Below are 17007 nucleotides of genomic sequence, written 5' to 3' on the forward strand. Positions count from 1 at the left end.
ATGGAGAAGTGCTGCTGTTTTGAACTCCTGCAAACAGTCAACAGATCCACATGGGAAATTAAATGAGTGTAATTTTGTGGAGAGATACTGAACGTGGCTGCTAAATGAGCACCACAAAAATAAAACACAGCCAACAAGGGCTGTTTGCTGGAGCAGCTGGGGAGGGACATAAATGACAACTGAAGGATGTGACAACTTGTAAATTGGCTCCTCTGATTGCTTAAAAACAATCGCTTTAGAGGAGACTTGGCATTTAGTGGGAGGCTGCAGGGATGTCTTTGGGATGCAGGAAGAGGGGAGAAAGCCCTGTGGAGAGGGGATTTGGAGGGCTGGTGGAGGAGCAGGATGGACCAGGGAGATGCAAAGTGTGGAAGAAGGGCCGTGAGAATAATTGGCAATGATATTGGGGGTAATGGCTGTGGCTCCACGTCATGGCAGCCTATGTGTAAATCCAAATGTGTCCTGTAATGCTCCTTTCTCTGGAAGGACACCAAATGGTTCCCATTGCACTTTCCTGGAGTTCTGTGGTGTTGTTCTGATATCTGGGGAAGCACAAGCTGTCTCCAAGTTTGTATAACCCCAACCTCTACCTCTGCTCAGTTTTGAACCTTGCCTTCATCTATAATACCCAATTAGTGTTTTGAAGTGTGTGTGGGGGAAGAAACCAAACAACCTTTCAGGCGGTTGAAAAATGGACTTTCACTTGCACGAAAATTACTGATTACAAAAGACACTTTCATTTGTAATGTCTATTTAAAATAAAAAAAATCCAGTCATATCTGAACTGTCTAAACAATATTGAAATGGGCAATCACCTGCAAATCAGGCTTTAATCCTCTTAATAGTTTTGGTATTTGTAATACGTATTTAAATAAGAGTCTCTGGGGGAAAATAAAGTTGTGTAACTTACATCAGATTGACAAGAAAACAGTTTTGAGGGCAATTTGTATTTCACTTTTGGGTGTTTTTTGCCCAACTCTATTTTCTTGGAAGGAAGAGTCAACACTTGAGTTAAGGCTGCAAAGCTTGGTCCTATTTCTACTACTGAAACTTCAGTCAGAGTCTTTTATTCCTGTGGGTAACTGCTAAAAAAACCCACAAATATTTTTGTGTCTTGTTCCCTGACTTTGGTCAGTGACTGGGAGAGGAGCAGTGTGTTTGTAACACACAGGGGGTTTTTCTGGAAGCACAGGAAGGGTTGCCCAGCCTGTGTGCTGTGGGCTCCTCTCCATCCTCACGTCCCCTGTGTTCTCCTTGCTGGGAACACCCGCCCCACCATCTGCTCTGTGCTTGTTCCTGCTGATAAGGAGGAGAAGGTTTTGGAAGGGTGCTGTGGGAGTGCTGTTCCTGCTGGAAGCTCAGCCCCATCAGCAGCAGGCCAGGGGGCTGCTTCCTGCTGCCCTGCCTGGCCTCTCCCAGCAGAAGCTCCGAGGCACCCACAGCGTGGTGTGTGCTGGCCCCACATCTGCTGCTGGTGTGGGCTGTGTCATAACAAGGAGTGCTTTAATCACCTAATGAAAGCCACATTCCTCTAATTGTATAATATATGGACACAGCTTTGTACCATCACTTGTCTGAACGCGATACAAATTGGATGCAGAGGCTCAGCCTCTTTGGCAACAGCTTATTTGAGGGTTATTATTTTTATTTAGAATATAATTTCAGTTGACTCCCTCATTTGAAGCCCTTGTATTTACCTTGGTATTGCTTTGGGATTAACCCCTAAAAGCTCTGTGTACCCTGACCCTGCCTGGTACCCAGGTGGTTGCACAGCTAATGGGCAGCTGAGTCCTGGTTTGAGAGTTTTCACATCTGGGTGGATAATAAAAGTATTCCCAGCCTGAGTAGTTATAAATGGCACACTTATAACTCGTTCCTCAGAGCACGAAGCAACCACTGGTTGATTTGGATTAGGGAGCAGTGTAGTACAGGCCTTTTTGCACCCTTTCCAGGATTAAAAACTGATGGCTGGGAAGTACAAAAGGGGGAGCTGGTCCATCTGGGACCCAGCAGACTGCAGCTCATGGGCAGTGGATCTGCTGGGAGCAGAGCCACTGCTGTTCTCTGCTCACTGCAAGAGCAGAGACACAACAACCTCGGCCAAAGCAACAGCAGCTTTCCCCTTAGTGCTGCCATGGAATGAAGTGGGATAGAAATCTCTTCATCTCCCAGCTGGTGCTTGGAGGTTGCTGGTGTTCTGCTGTTGAATTGCTTTGATGCTCCCTCTTAGGATGAAAGGTTTGATTCTTTTCTTGCCTTCTGTGAACTGGCTTTTCTTGCTGATGTCCTCAATCCAAATGGGACAGCACAAACCAGGTCTGGATTTTTACAAGCTGCAGTGAACTTGAATTAAAAAACGTAATTCATGTTTGAGCAGGGAAGTTGAGAAAGGAAGACACTTGATTGCAACAAGAATCAATTTCCTCTGCTTGCATTCCTGGCTATTTTTTCTCTCCCCTGATGATTACAGGTACTGTGTTTTGGGTTTAATTGGGAATTTTCCCACCCAGTACTGAAGTGGTCTGAAAGTTGTGCAACCTTCCTTCCCCTCACATAATCACCACTGGGTGTTTCCAAGGTGCTTTGGCTGACTTCTCCTTGCATCATCATCCTGTTTGAAGTGCAACAAAATATTAATTTCTTGAACTGTACAGAAGTGTGCACTCAAGCTTTTTATTCCTCAGCTGAAGCTGTGACTTCACCTGGGGTCTGTATTTTGTAGGCTTGAGCAGTTCTTTACTTCCCACCAAAGACAACAGAAGGGTAAAGCTCCACATCCAGCCTGTTTTTCTTGTGCTGGTAGTGATGCTTCAGGGCTGCTTTTCCTTGGAGATCTCAACAATTGAGGGCTGTTGGCTCTGTTTCACAAATACTTGCTGGGGGCATAGAGAGGTAATTTGCAGAGGATCATGAGACCAAGGGGGGGAATCCTTGGGGTGGGGAAGAGACTTCCCCCATCCTAATCCTCCACCCACTGGTCCACACTGCTCAGGCTGCAGGTGCTCAGCCTCCTGTGAGCCTGTTGTGTCAGAGGGATGCAAATGGTTTTGCCTCTGCCTGTGCTAATGTGAGTCTGGTGGATCTGCCAAAGCCAGTAAATCTGCTGGATTGGAACAGCCTGAAATGGGGGAAGATCTGAGGATAAACCTTTCAAAAAGTCTAGGACCCCTGTGGGCCTGAGCTCTTTGATAGCATCCTAAAGTGGGTTTCAGCAGCCCTGCAGTTTGGAGGACACTGGCTGAATGACCTTGGGAAACTTCTTTCATCTTCCCTGGTTTCTGGAGCTATTGAAGTGAAAGCCCTTTTAAAGAAGCAGAAATGATCAGCAAATGCCCAAAATGAACAGTGTCAGAGAATGGTGTTTTTTTCTAGCAAAAAAGCCTTCTTGGAGGGGCATGTGCAGAAGAGGGTGGGCTTAGCTGACCTCCTTTGCAGCAGACATAAAGATGGTACTTAAACCCTCCTGGCAGAGGCACATGCATACCTGCCTGCCTCTGAACATATGTCCATGTGCTCCATGGAATCATGGAATGGTCTGGGTTGGAAGGGACCTTAAAAATCATCTTGTTCCAATCCCCATGTTGTAGACAGGGACACCTTCCACTAGCTCAGGTTGCTCAGAACTCCATCCAGCCTGGCCCTGAACCCTTCCAGGGATGTATCTAATAGACCATGGGGGTGTGTGTCCAGACACCTGTGTGTGTGTAGCTGCAAAACTGCTTTTATAGTTGTGTTTGTTTCCAGGGAAGAAAGTAAGAGGAATAAAGAAAGAGTAAGAAGCAGGCAGTGTTTGTGTGAGAAGTCAGGTGGCTTGAGTATGACATTTTACCCCTCAGGGAAAGCTCTGGGCAGACAAATAAGCAGGATTGCCACAGGGAATACTTCTACTGCAGGTGCAGAAAGCCTAGGCTGAGCAGTGATGGTACAACATTGGTTGAATCTGAATAGATTCCTTTTTTATGGTATAAATTAGTGTGATCGTTCATCTCTTGTTCAGTGGCTTCAGTGAGAAGTTACATCCCATGTCCCTCTGGTCATGGTGTGGGCCTTGCACATCACAGAACCATAAAATTGGGCACCAGCTGGATTTAACTCCACCCACCACCACTCCTTGGGCCCAGCATTCCAGCCAGTTTTTACCCAGAGAAGAGCACACCCATCTGCCCCACGAGCCTCCAGTTTCTCCAGGAGAAGGCTGTGGAAATGGTGTCCAAGGCTTTACTAAAATCTAGGTAGACAAAATCCACAGCCTTTCCCTCATCCACTGAGTGGGTCATCTCGTAGTAATGAAGTGATTGGCATCAGCCTTGGGTGCCTCAAAGTCTTGAGCTAAAGGTGAAGGTGGGAATATGAATGATCTTCTCTCTGCTTTTCAGCTGTCTTCAGTTTTGCTGACATATCTGTCTTCAGACCACTCTTTATTCCACTTTACTGAACATGTGCAATAAAAGATGGTGTAGGATAGATTTTCAGTGTTATTGCCTTTTAAAAAGGCTATTTATCTGTTGCATTTAAGCTGGCCCATATACACCTCTCTGCATAACAGCAGGCCCCCATCCTCCAGACTCTCACACAAAATAAAGCAAACAGCTTTTTAGATAACAACCACAGTAAAAGCAGCAATGTTTGCAATCCAAACAAGACTTTTGGTCCCAAACAAATTGAAGTTATGCAACTGATGTTGAATTCATTCATAAAAAATTCTGAGTTTGGCAGAGCCAAGTTACTACATTAGGCCAAGAGAGGGCCCCATTGAACTATGTTTCCTTTACTTTGAATTAAGGGATTTGGAAAGATAGAGGAGGAGGAAAGAGAGAGAGGAAACATGTGACAAGTGGATGGGCACGCCAGAAAAGGAAAGAAAGAAAGAGAGGAAAAATAGAAAATCCTGGGCAATTTCTGGTATTCTGTGTTTATAAGACTGGACAAAAAACTCATGTACATAAAAAACCTATGTAAATGCACCTGAATAAGGAGTAAAAATGTATTGGAAAGAGGAGGAGCTCTGGGAAAGCAACTCTCCTTTTGGAAAATACTGAAAAAAATCAACAAAGGCTCTGGACAAGGGCAGGAAATTTGGCAATGTCACATAACTGGAAAGTCTAAGGTTCTGCACAAAGCTAAGTCTTTCTGTCAAGCCAAATGTATAATCCACCTTTAATTAGTTACAGCCACATTTTCATTTATAATCAGTAAGAGAGTAATTATGTTACTGTGGGTTTCAGAGGAAAATTTAAATACCTACCTTTTTTTTTTTTCTAGAAAAAATAATGATTTCAACTTAAAGCCCCCTTATTTCCTGAAGCTTAAGGACTGTGCTCTGGGGTATCTGTGTGGTGGGACTGTTGGTTGTACTGAGTTGCTTTAGAATTTCTCTCCGTTTGTGTAGCACAGCTGAAAACATCTCATATTCTGAGGCAAACCCCACTTGGACTGCGGAGGAAATTCTTCTCTGCCTGTCTTTTCCCTTCTCAGAACCACGTTCACAGGTGACAGTGTTTGACTTTGATGAGAATTTTAGCCATTCCTACTCTGATAGAGCTTTAAAGCATTTCACACAAATGTTCCAGTGGGTCACAATAATTAAGTATGAAGTGCATCCTTATGTTTTGGGACACTCGTTCAACATGAGCTCGTGGCAGAACATGTCACAGCAAGGACTGTAGGATGCTGGTAGTCAAAAAAAAAAGAAAGCTGGAAGAGTGCAAGAGGCAGCAGGCATTCAAACTGCTGACTGATAACAGAAATTGCTATGAAGGAATAAAGAATGAAAGGCTTAGAGGTAGAGGGAAATATTCTCTCTATATATTCTATACAGATAGCCTTCAGGATCTCAAATTTGATTTAGAAGGTGATACAAATCCAGTGGAAGAATTTCAGGAGGTGCTAAACATCACTGAATTATGTCAAGGGAGGGTCAGGTTGGATCTCAGGGAAAGGTTCTTCCCCCAGAGGCTGGTTGGGCACTGCCCAGGCTCCCCAGGGCAGTGGGCACAGCCCCAAGGCTGCCAGAGCTCCAGGAGGGTTTGGACAAAGCTCTGAGGGACAGGGTGGGATTGTTGGGGTGTCTGTGCAGGGCCAAGAGTTGGACTGGATGGTCCTTGTGGGTCCCTCCAACTCAGTGTATTCTGTGACTCTGTGAAGCACAGGGCAGGAAAGATTTCCTTGGCAAGAGCACCACTGGTTTTCTTTTTGCCATTTTTAATTTCTAACCCTATGACTGAGAGGTGCCATTTAAGGCCTTGATGGCCCTAAAAGGTTGCAATTCCACAATTCCACTGTACTGAGGTACAGTCCAGCCTACTTAAAAGAAGAACCTTTTTATGCCAGTAAGTGAAGACTGTCTCTAAGTGGCCTGTTGAGATTTAATCACTGCAAAAACGAATGCAAGGTGTAAGTGCAGCAAGCTTCCTGAACAGTGTTACCCTGCTAACCCAGCCAAGGCTGAATAAGGACACTGCCTGGGGATTTTAAGTCTTTTATAAAACCCTCTTTGAAAGTTGCTGTTTTAGGAGCCCTTTGATCCAAACATCAAAAATAGATGGAGATGCATCCTGCCCAAACACCAGTCACAAGCACTGGAAGGTTGGTCTGTTAAACTTCCCCAGCCAGATACAAGTCAGGCTGAGACAAACTCCTTGCTGAATTTTTTTCTCTAGTTTTAGACCAGGTAACATGAAACCCTGAATTCCTCCCCACCTGGTATGTCCAGTGTGAAGGAGGAAACATCCTGGAACACCTTCTCTGTGCATTGGGCAAGCCATTTTTCCAGGACTCCGAGGTTTGTGTTGCCCATGTGCATTAAAGACACCTGGGTGTAATGTCAGCTTCTCTACAGCATCTAAGATAACATGAGCAGAGCAGTTCTGTGCAAGAGGAGTTCATTTTTCCATGTGCTGCCAGGCTTGGCATTGTCACCAGAGGCCAACAGGAGTCCCAGCCTGGAAAAGGCACTTGTACCTCGCTCAGGTGATGCCTGCTCAGGGTTGTGAGTGCAGCCAAAGCTGCTGCAGGTAATGGCTGTGTAATGAAATGTTGGCTTTTCTCTGCTTCTTTTCATATATGTACTTTTTATAATATAATGTTTTAAGTTGGATACTCTTTCAGGTGGCAGTGATGTGTGAGGACACTTGTGCTGCCTTCTCTGCTGTCCCAGGGATCATGCCCCATGCCCCATCCCGTCATCATGCCCTCATCACTGACAAACTTTGGATTTTCCAAGCCCAGCAAATTCTTAAAATGCTGCCTGAGCAGACCTGATTTGCTGCATCAAGCAAATCTTGGGATCCCTCACACCATCACAGCTTTCCAGCCTTGACCAGTCCTCTGAGGGGATGTGGCACATTCTGGGAAATCTGAGCATCCCTTGGACCATTCCCTGGCTGAGGGTGGGGTCTGGGGTGTGGGCTCTGTGGTTTCCATTCTAGAAGAGAAATGAGCTGGTTATGTCCAAGACAAGGCATTTCTGGAATAAATTTCACAGAATTTCACAGAATATTCTGAGTTGGAAGGGACCCACAAGGATCATCGAGTCCAACTCTTAACTGAATGGATTGAACTCACACTCTTGGTGTTAAAAGCACATATGTAGAGACTTGTAGACCCTTGGTATATAAATGGGGATGTGCTTTGTGATTTGCAAAATTTATTTTTTTTTTTGTTAGAGATGGCACAAAAATAGGGGGGAAACCCTTTTTGTTTTGGTCTGGCTCCCAGTGATTTTTTTCCTATCAAAAAAAAAAAAAAATATTCTTGCCAAACACATTTTAATTTAACTCCTGGCCAAACACTCTGGTTTAAAAAAATATGTTTAAGAGAATGATGTTGCCTCTGGAAAATTTAGCATAGTTCAACTCTGGGGCACCTGGCCCTCATTTAGAGGTGAATTACCATTCAAAATTTAATTTCAGGTTTTTCCCTTGATGGAAGCATTAGAGGTGTTTGACCCGAACTTGTGAAGGGCTTAAGCCAACCTGAAACAGCAAATTGTTCACGAGCAGGACTCCATCCTTAGCTAATTCTTTCTTGGTTACTACTCCAGCCTGTCCAGTGATGTAGCACAAGGTCTGAATCTGGGCCATGGCTCAATTTTACTCAGGTAAAAACTCATTTTCCCCAAGGAGATCTATTCTGGACCACTATCCCAGGGTCTGAGGATGCTGTTTGGAAGGCAGAGTGCTCTGCCTGGAGGGCTCCCACGTTGCCCACAGGATTTTTGGCAGAAACAAATGGTCCAGTCCCCATGCAGCACGTGGCTTTTGAGGTGGTGCAAATAATCCCAGGTAGTATTTGGAGATCCAAATACTCCATCATCCTCCTTCAGCCCCTGAGGGTGGGTGAAATCTCTCGTGCTCCTGAAATAATTTGTATTGTTTCTGCCAGGGAAAGGCAAAAGGGAGGAGGAGGAGAAGGAGCCCATTTGCAAACACTTGTGAAGAAGGAGGCAGGTGGATTTATATTCTAATGGGGGGGATTTGGCTGTGGGACATCTGAATGAGTACAATCTGATGAGTTTCATTAAGGCTACACCTCATTCTTTTAATTAACTTCTTGTTCTTGTCCTTGGTGAAGTAGTAATTATTTTTTAATTAGCCCAACACTGCATTGCAGAGCCAGCCAACCCTGGCCTCATCTCAGAGAGGTGTCATAAGAATTAAGTTAATTAGCTTGTCACCATCCCTGTAAAATATGGCTGTGTTTGGCAAAAAGGAAAAAAAGAAGACCCTTTGCTGTTCCAAGGTTAATTAAAAAACAGGGTGCACAGGAGAGTCAGGTTGGAGAGAGGCAGATCCTGGGGTTTGGCTTGTGCTGGGATTCCCATCCCATGGGCTCAGAGGCACAAACCCAACGTGCTGCTGGCAGAACTGCCCAGTTCCTGGTGTTCCTCTTGCAGCCTGGGACACCTTCCACTAGCCCAGGTTACTTCCTGGGCTTGGGCACTTCCAGGGATGAGCATCCACAGCTCCTCTGGGTGACTGTGACTGTGGAGGAGGGAAGGAATCTGAGACCTGAGCCTGTTGCCCTACGCTTTTCTGTGCACTTTCTGCAGTTTTCATTGGTGAACAAATATTTTTCAGGCTTCAGCATCCCACAGAGTCAACACCAGAGAGGAAGAAACCCTCACAAACATTTGAGAATTTGTAGAACTGATCCATTCTCCCCAGTTGTTTTGATTAAACTGAAAGAAGTTCTGTAAAAATGGACTTTGGGGTTGAAAAAGCTATTTTTTCTGTCAGAGCCCATCTTGGTGAGAGATTTTTCCACCACCTCTTTTCAAGCCCTGGCCCCTACACACCCTTGTCCCTGCAGGAAACATGCTCCCAAGTGTCCTGGTGTGCTGTGGTAGGTTCTTTGCCTTTCACAGAAAGCCCAGAGAAATTAGACTTTTTCTTCAAGCCTCATCTCATGCTTATTTGACAGTTCAGCATTAATTTTTTTTTTTTAAAGGCAATTTCTATCTCTCCTGATTGAAGAGACGAACTTGAATATATGATCCCTGTGGGATTTAGAGCTGTCTCCTAAATCTCCCCAGATGATAATGGCTCTGCTCTCTTTGCTCTGAGGGAATCCTTTTTTTCCTGGCTGTGTTGGCAATTGCTGCTTCTCCTGGATGGGCTCTGACTGCTCATTAATACATTTCCTTGTTTTGTGTCCCAGGACAAAAAGATGGCCCTGACACCCCTCCTGCTTGCCAGGGGTGGGCTGGGGGTTAAATCCATGCAGCCAGATGTGAGAGGCAATTAATTGGAATAGGCTGCCCAGGGAGTCACTGTCCCTGGATGTGGCATCAGTGCCATGGTCTGGGTGACAAGGTGGGGTTGGGTCATGGGTTGGACTCGATGATCTCAGAGGTCTTTTCCAACCTGGTTGATTCTGTGATTGATTTGTGTAAGAATTAACCAAGGGTGAAGCAGCTCCAGCAGCTGAAGGAGCATCCATGAGGGATGGGCCTCTACCTGTTGGTTTGGGGCTCTCATCAGTGGGGTGAGTGCTGCTACAGGACTTTTTGTGATTCATAGCAGTGTAAAGGATACCAGATACTTGGCACAGTTTGTCGTGTCCCAAAAGCTGTGTGTGGCCAGGGGAAGGGAAAGCAGGAAGGTCCTGGCATGGGATGGAAATCCTCCATGGATAGAATGACTTCAAACTAGACATTTTTGATGTGAGCTACGCTTTTTGACTGTTTTTGATGCTGGTCTGAGGCACAGGGGTGAACAGAGCAGGATCTAACATGGAATCTGGAAAATCAGTCCTGCCCTGGGCAGAGATGGGGAAGGAGAGTGTGAAAGGAGCAGGGGGAAGGCTCTGAAAACATGGAAGAAGCAGAGCTGGATGGGGCCCTGAGCAACTTGGTCTACTGGAAGGTGTCCCTGCCCATGGCAGGGGTGGAACAAGATGATCTTTAAGGTCCCTTTCAACCCAAACCATTCTGTGATTCCAGCCAGCTCTGCATTTTGCCTCCTGTCACAACCATGCAGCATTTTCCCTGAGGAAGGTCTGCTCCCTTCCCCTCACTCTCTGTTTTGTTCCTTCTCCAGTTCCATTCCGTGTACCTTCTGCAGCAAGCAGGGCCTCTTCTCAGGTGCCACGTTGCTGCCACTGAAATCCTTTCTCAAATATTTTTTTAATATGTTGTTTCCCTCCACCATTCTTTTGGATATTTTGGTTTGCAGGTGGGTGTGAGGCCCCTGCCTGCTTTTGTAATTGAGGAGTTAGGAATGCTCTGCTCTAGTTGACCAGGTGATGATCAGTCAAAGGTTGGACTTGATGATCTTGGAAGCCTTTTCCAACCCTAATGATTCTCTGAATGGGTACCTGGAGCTGCCTGTGAGAGGTCTGAGCCCTTGCCTGTGGCAAAGGTGTTACCCCCTCCTTAGCTCCCCACCTTCTGTTCCTTGGCCAACTGCACTCCACTGGGTCCTGTGACACCTTGGAGTCAGTTTAGAAAAGGCCAATACACAAAAAACATCATTCTTTGGTGTCTTGTAGCCATTGGCTTTGTGGGGTTCCACGGAGGAACTTCTATCACCATAACTTTCTAACTGACAGTTCATGAGGATTTCTTCAGATCAGAGCTGAAGATAGTTTTATAAAGAAAATTTTGGATTATTTTATAGGCTATATTTTAATGGTGGATGTGAACATAATTTCATGTAGTGTCTTTTTCCCAGAAAATTCTGACTCTTCACTAAAGAGCAATTCTCTTTGATCAGGGAATGGAAAACTTTATGTCTAAATTACAGGATCATTCAGGTTAGAGAGCTGTGGATTTTTCATTGTGAAATCAACAATTTCTGTAAGCAGTAAGCTGCTTTTTTTTTTTTTATTGGTGGAAGATGTTATGTATTGAAAAAAAAACCTGTATCAGTGAAGCTTTGACAGGAAACTTATGAGCAGCCCTTCTCTAGAGCAGCTGGCCACCATCAGAGACAGGATACTGGGTAGACAGGCCCCTGCTCTGATCCAGCAGAGTGATTTTTATATTCCAATGTAAATAATCATTTAAGAGGTAACTGTTTGGGGCTCCCTTAAGCTTTCAGCTGGGGGTCTGCAGGCTCTGTGTTTCTAACTTAGCAGAGAAGGCTCTTAGTAAAAAACTGAAGGGGGAAAAAATAATTCCAACAACCCCAGTGGTCTCCTTTGGAGAATAAGGATATTAACTTCGGCTTTAATAAAAACATAATGTTAACTAATCTACTGTGAAGAGCTTCAACTGCAAACTGTAGCAATTCACCAGTGAAAAATTGGAAGGGGACCCAGAGTTGGAGGGAACCTGCAGTCATTAGCTGCAGATTAAACATGAATTAAATTACTTCTGATTGTGTCAATCCATCCATTGCAAGGATTGTACCTTTCCAGCATTCCTCTGCTGAAGGGGAGAAAAGGAAGCTCTGGCTGGATTTGATGCCTTGCTGTGGTGGGGATAACATGAGAAGGTGGGATGTGGGTGCCTGTGATGCAGAGATATTCTGCAGCGTTTGGAGAGGCCAAGGCTTCTGGGGTCTCCGGTTCTGCCACTGTAAATATTGCTTTTAAAAGTAACATTTCTGTTTCTGGATCCCAGAACGTACTTCGTGTCCTTGTGAGAAGTTTCCAGCACCAAGGTGGGGTAATGCTGGAGAGCAGAGGCCTCCATTGCAGCTGAACCTCTAGATCAAGATGAAGATTAGTTGAGAAGTGCTGGGATCTGGTCCACTCAAGGCTTGTGTATTTGTATGTACTTCCATGAGTTTTGCACTGGTGTGGAGCAATCAGCCATGCAGATGCCTTGGTGTTATGTCAGGGAATGCTGGCTGTGGATTCCTCAAGTTTCTGCTCAAATAAGAGTCCCTGGAACAGCCTGCTGAAAAAGACCCGTTCCTCTGACATTTCATAAAATACACACATTTTATGTGGTACAACTGGTTATAGTTATTATCCACATGGATCCTGTTGCATGGCAGAGGAACACTCAACATGAAATGACTGGAGACTCTGAACAAAAAGCCTGTGTCCCATTTTTAAGAGCATCTGGGCCTCGTGGATGGCCTTTGCCTGGAATTGTGTTATAGTAATGGATAACCTAATTCTAAAATTTCTCTGCTTAAACTGGAGGGAAGTTTGTATTTGTTCTGCTCAAATCCAAAGGCTTTCCTTTCCCCTCTGGGTTGTTTACTACTAAACATGCAGTCTTGCCTGGAGACACAGAAAAATGCCAGCAACCTGCAAACATCCAAAAGACCATTCCAGACTGGGTGAACAATAAGCAGAAATGGAATCCTAATTACATGGCATATGGCTCATCCCTACAAACCTTCACACTCAAAGAGCTGGGGGGTAATAACTGTTCCAACAGAGTGCAGGACATGTTAAGGCGATGCCTGTCTGAGCTATCAAACCTCATTGCTTGCAAGAAACACATAATCCCTTTTAATCTCATTCCTTGCATTCCGTGAAGCTGGAAGGCTGGGTTCCAGTAAAACTGATTTTCTAGTTGATGAGCAGAACTGTGAAGGGGCTGGGAAGGTGCTCACAGCTCACTGTGGGCATGGCAGGTTTGCTGCATGGACAGGGAGGAGACAAGGAGCAGGGAATGGCCCAGGGCCAGCTCCAGGATACAGGAATGGCTGTGTCCATTCACTAGGAAGTGAATCTCAGGTTGTAAGAATTTAAACAGAAGGAAATAGGACTCATCTTTTCCCTCTGGCATTAGACCAAGGGGCCATTTGTGGTGGTATTGTGGCCATGTGGAATTGGTGGTGTCTTCTGTAACTGTGATCCCCCAGAATTCCTCACTGGGTTTAGTTTAGTAATGCTCCCTGTTGTCCTTAAGGCTTTTGGTCAGCAGTCAGTCTTCTACAGAGGAATAGTAGTCTAAAGGGTGATTTTATTTTGACACTGTAAGGCATAAGGCTTTTTCCTCTGGGAAGTAAAAACACAAAACCAAATTCATCCTTAACCTGAAAATTTCCAGTTCTCGAGATTTTTGGAATGGGGGGAACTGATGTGGGAAGTGCTTTGGAATGAGAGTGATCAGCATGGGAGTGGCACTGTGCAATATAATAAGCCTGGGTTGCTTTTTCCATTGGGAAAAAAATTTAAGTTGTACCTTTCTGAGTGCTTTACTACACACCCAGATTTATGGGAATGAGCAGTGTGGGCTCCAGGGAGGATGTTGTGTTGCTGGATTAGCCCAGATGTGACCAGGGAATATGTTAAATCCTGGTGTATGTGTCCAAGTTAGTCTTCATTTAGGAGCAGTACAAGTCTGCCCTGGTGAGCAGAGCCAGCTCTTAGTGGTGGTTCAGGTGAAGCCCCTGTAGGTTTATCATGTGAAACCAAACTCTGATTCTTGTATCCAGACACTGCCATGGGTGGTGCCATGTGAATTCTTCCAAAATAGTAACTGAAATAAACAAAAAAAATCCACCTCTCACTATTTCCCTACATAATTCCTCAGGGACCACAGGGATTTCTAGCTGGGCTTCAATCCTAATCAGTTTTCTTCTCTTTAATAATTCACTGTTTGAGAATCCCAGACCAAGGATGCTGATCCTCATATGGTCAATTGTAACTCTAATTGCAGTGAAACAAAGAGGTTCTTTGAACAATTCCAGGTTCAGCAGAGTCCTCCCACAATTGGATCAGCCTGCAGGACTTAGCCTGAGGTGTTCAGAAGAGTTTGGGAGGGATGAGAAAGATGTCTGGCAAGCCCCTGTCTTGTGATAGCTCCACCTCCTGCTGTTAGCAGCAGTCTGGTTTTTATTTTGGCTTGCATGGCAGAATAAAAAATTAAATATGGGAGAATTGTCATTGGTAGAACAAATCGAAGTTCATATGTGGGTTATTTCATCCTCTTCATTAAAAGTAGGTTAGTCTCCAGCTAAAAATATAATTTGGCAAAAAGGGAGTTGAAACATTCATCCTGGGTAATGCTGAGATTCAACACAGTGACCTTCCTTGGCTCTTCTCCAAGCTGAATCACTTTTTTACTCTAATATTTCCTGAAACTTTATCTTTTTGGTCTGCCCTGGCCCATCCATTGCTGAGCCCTGCAGGTGGGGTCTAGCTGAGCTGCAGCACAAAGCGATGGGCTGAGTTTGGTGAGGATTGTTATTTTACAGAGGGCTGTGTCAGATAAAGCCTCCTCTGCTGCCTGGAGTTGTTAGAGGGGTTTTCTTTTTGGGGGCTTCATACTCTGTGAGCCACTTAAGTGGAGTGAAGCAGCCTGGGGAGGAGGCTGAGGGTTGGTTGGTCAGGGGATGTTTTCTTCTGGCTCTCCATCCCAGCTGTGCTCTGGCCTCCAGGTCCCTGTAAAGGAACCACCTGTTTCAAGCTTTAGTGAAGGGTTTGGTTTTTTTCCCTTTTGCCCTGGGCAGCAGAGTGGGAATGAGGAGCCAAGGCCAGGGAGGCAGAGAGTGACCTCTGCTCGGAGGGAGCAGCAGAGCCAGGTGAGCAATTTCCTGCTGTAGGAACGAACAGGGCTGGCAGGGTCTCCAAGGAGGATAATTCCACAGATTTCACCCCAGGAGATGACTCCATAGTGGCTGTTGTACCTTTAGATGGAGTGAAATCTGGGATGTGTAAATCACAGCCGTGGAATATTGCATTAGTAAGCCTTCTGTTCCATTTTCATGGATGGGGGAAAAGAGGGGAGTGTCCCCCCATCATAGAATATTGCTGCAGATGTCACTGACAGGGCTGGGTAGGGACAACAATACAAAGATAATGACACTTCTCCTCCCCCCCTCCAAGCACCTCCCTCACTTTCTTTTTTCTCTTCCCTTTTTGTCTCGTGTTTCTGAGTTAAGAGGATTTTTTAGGCACAGTAAAGAGCTTTTGCTTTGAACTTGGAATATGCATTCTGCAAAGAAAGCCCCTGGACCGTCCTTACTTAGCGTGCCCAAATATGATTAGTGTCAGACTGTGAAATATCGCTCCCTTATCTCCAGGAGCCAGCAGACAGGAACATTTCTAGGGATCAGGGGCTTTTTATTTTTTTGGCAAAACACAGACTTTGAGAAGGAGATGGTTTGTGTGCACAGCCTCTTCCCTGGCACGATTCTCATAAACCTCTGGAGAGTCTCTGTGTTTCTCTCTCCTCCTGTCTCTCCCTCTGTGCTCTCTTTTGCTCATTCATTCCTTACTTCATCCCTCATCATCTGCCTTGACACTAATTCGTGATCAAGGGACATCATTTTCAAAATGGCAGATCATTTGAAGTTGAATTTCATTCTCAGTCATATCACTGTCTCACCTACAGCTGAAGAGCAGCCCCTTCCCTCATGTTCCCCAGCAGAAGAGGTGCTTCAAGAAGATTTCTGGTTGCAGGAACTAATTATTTGGGCCATCAGACAGGCTACATTGTTGCTGTTTATCTGCTGAGCAATGCTGCTTTGGCAAGGAAAAAATGCCCAGCTCAATTTATTTACATATTAAGGGTCTTGCATGTCAACAACTGCAGACTGTGGATAAAGGATTTGTATCTCCCGTAATTTCATGGATCTGTTCAGTGGTTTTATTTAGCAAAAAGTGGGAGAAGAGGGAGGAAAATTAGTAATAAAATGTGTTAAAATATGTTTCCATCCTCACTTCTTCACAGGCTGCCAAAATTGCCTGCCTTCCCCTCCAAAAAAATCCCAAATATTTGGAATAATAGGAGAAAGTAATTACAAATGTATCACTTCAATGCCTTGGACTGCTTTTGTTTCCAATTCTCTTTGATCTTCAGATGGGCTAAAGATAAGGACTGAGACTGCTTTTTAATATCTTCTGTCCAGATCTGGAGCTCCCCACGAGAAGAGTTTTGCCGAAATCAGAGCCTGGCTTTGGGCTCATTCGAGGGAGCATCTTTGAATTGCAGGCTCTGATTGTGATCTATTCCTGCTCACCACTTGGAAATGTTTAGGATTTAATGTATACCAAGCTTAATACTCTTACATGCACCGTTGGCCTCTACTGGGAAGGATTAGAGCTCTTCAGTTATAAGTCCTAAACCTTAATACTGCTCTGAAAGAATCTTCCACTTAAGTAAAGCACACACAGCACTGGGCTTTAAGCTCCAGGAGCACTGATCCTGCTGCCAGCACGTGCTTTCAGGCCTGGCTGTTTTTGTGATGGCCAAAAGTTTTGTGGAATCACGTCCAAATGCCATCAGAAATGTCCTTGCTATTTTAGATGAATTTGTGAAGCTGTGGGTACTGCTCTGGGCAGAGCCTTCCCTTGGAACAGGTCAGAGAGCAGATGTCCCTGTTGAAGCCAAAACTGAAGGAGAAAATAGTGAGGTTCCTGGGAGAGGGATTGGTCTGAGGTTTGAGCTGGAAGACTGGGCTGAACCCTGAAAAATCAGGGGAAGTGCTGGTGTAAGGAGTTTGTTGGCTTTGAACACTGGAGTGTTTTTTTTTGAGCAAGGGTTGACTCAAAGATTCAGGAAAGGCTGATCCCCCAGAAGAGTCTGCAGGTGAATACTTGCAGACCTGGGAAAATGTGAGCTATAAAAGACAAGAAATTCTGGTGTTTTAAATTAGA

The sequence above is a fragment of the Manacus candei genome, unplaced genomic scaffold (genome assembly GCF_025592945.1).
Source record: "Manacus candei isolate 608988 ecotype Guabito, Panama unplaced genomic scaffold, ASM2559294v1 h1tg000047l, whole genome shotgun sequence".
Lineage (NCBI taxonomy): Eukaryota > Metazoa > Chordata > Aves > Passeriformes > Pipridae > Manacus > Manacus candei.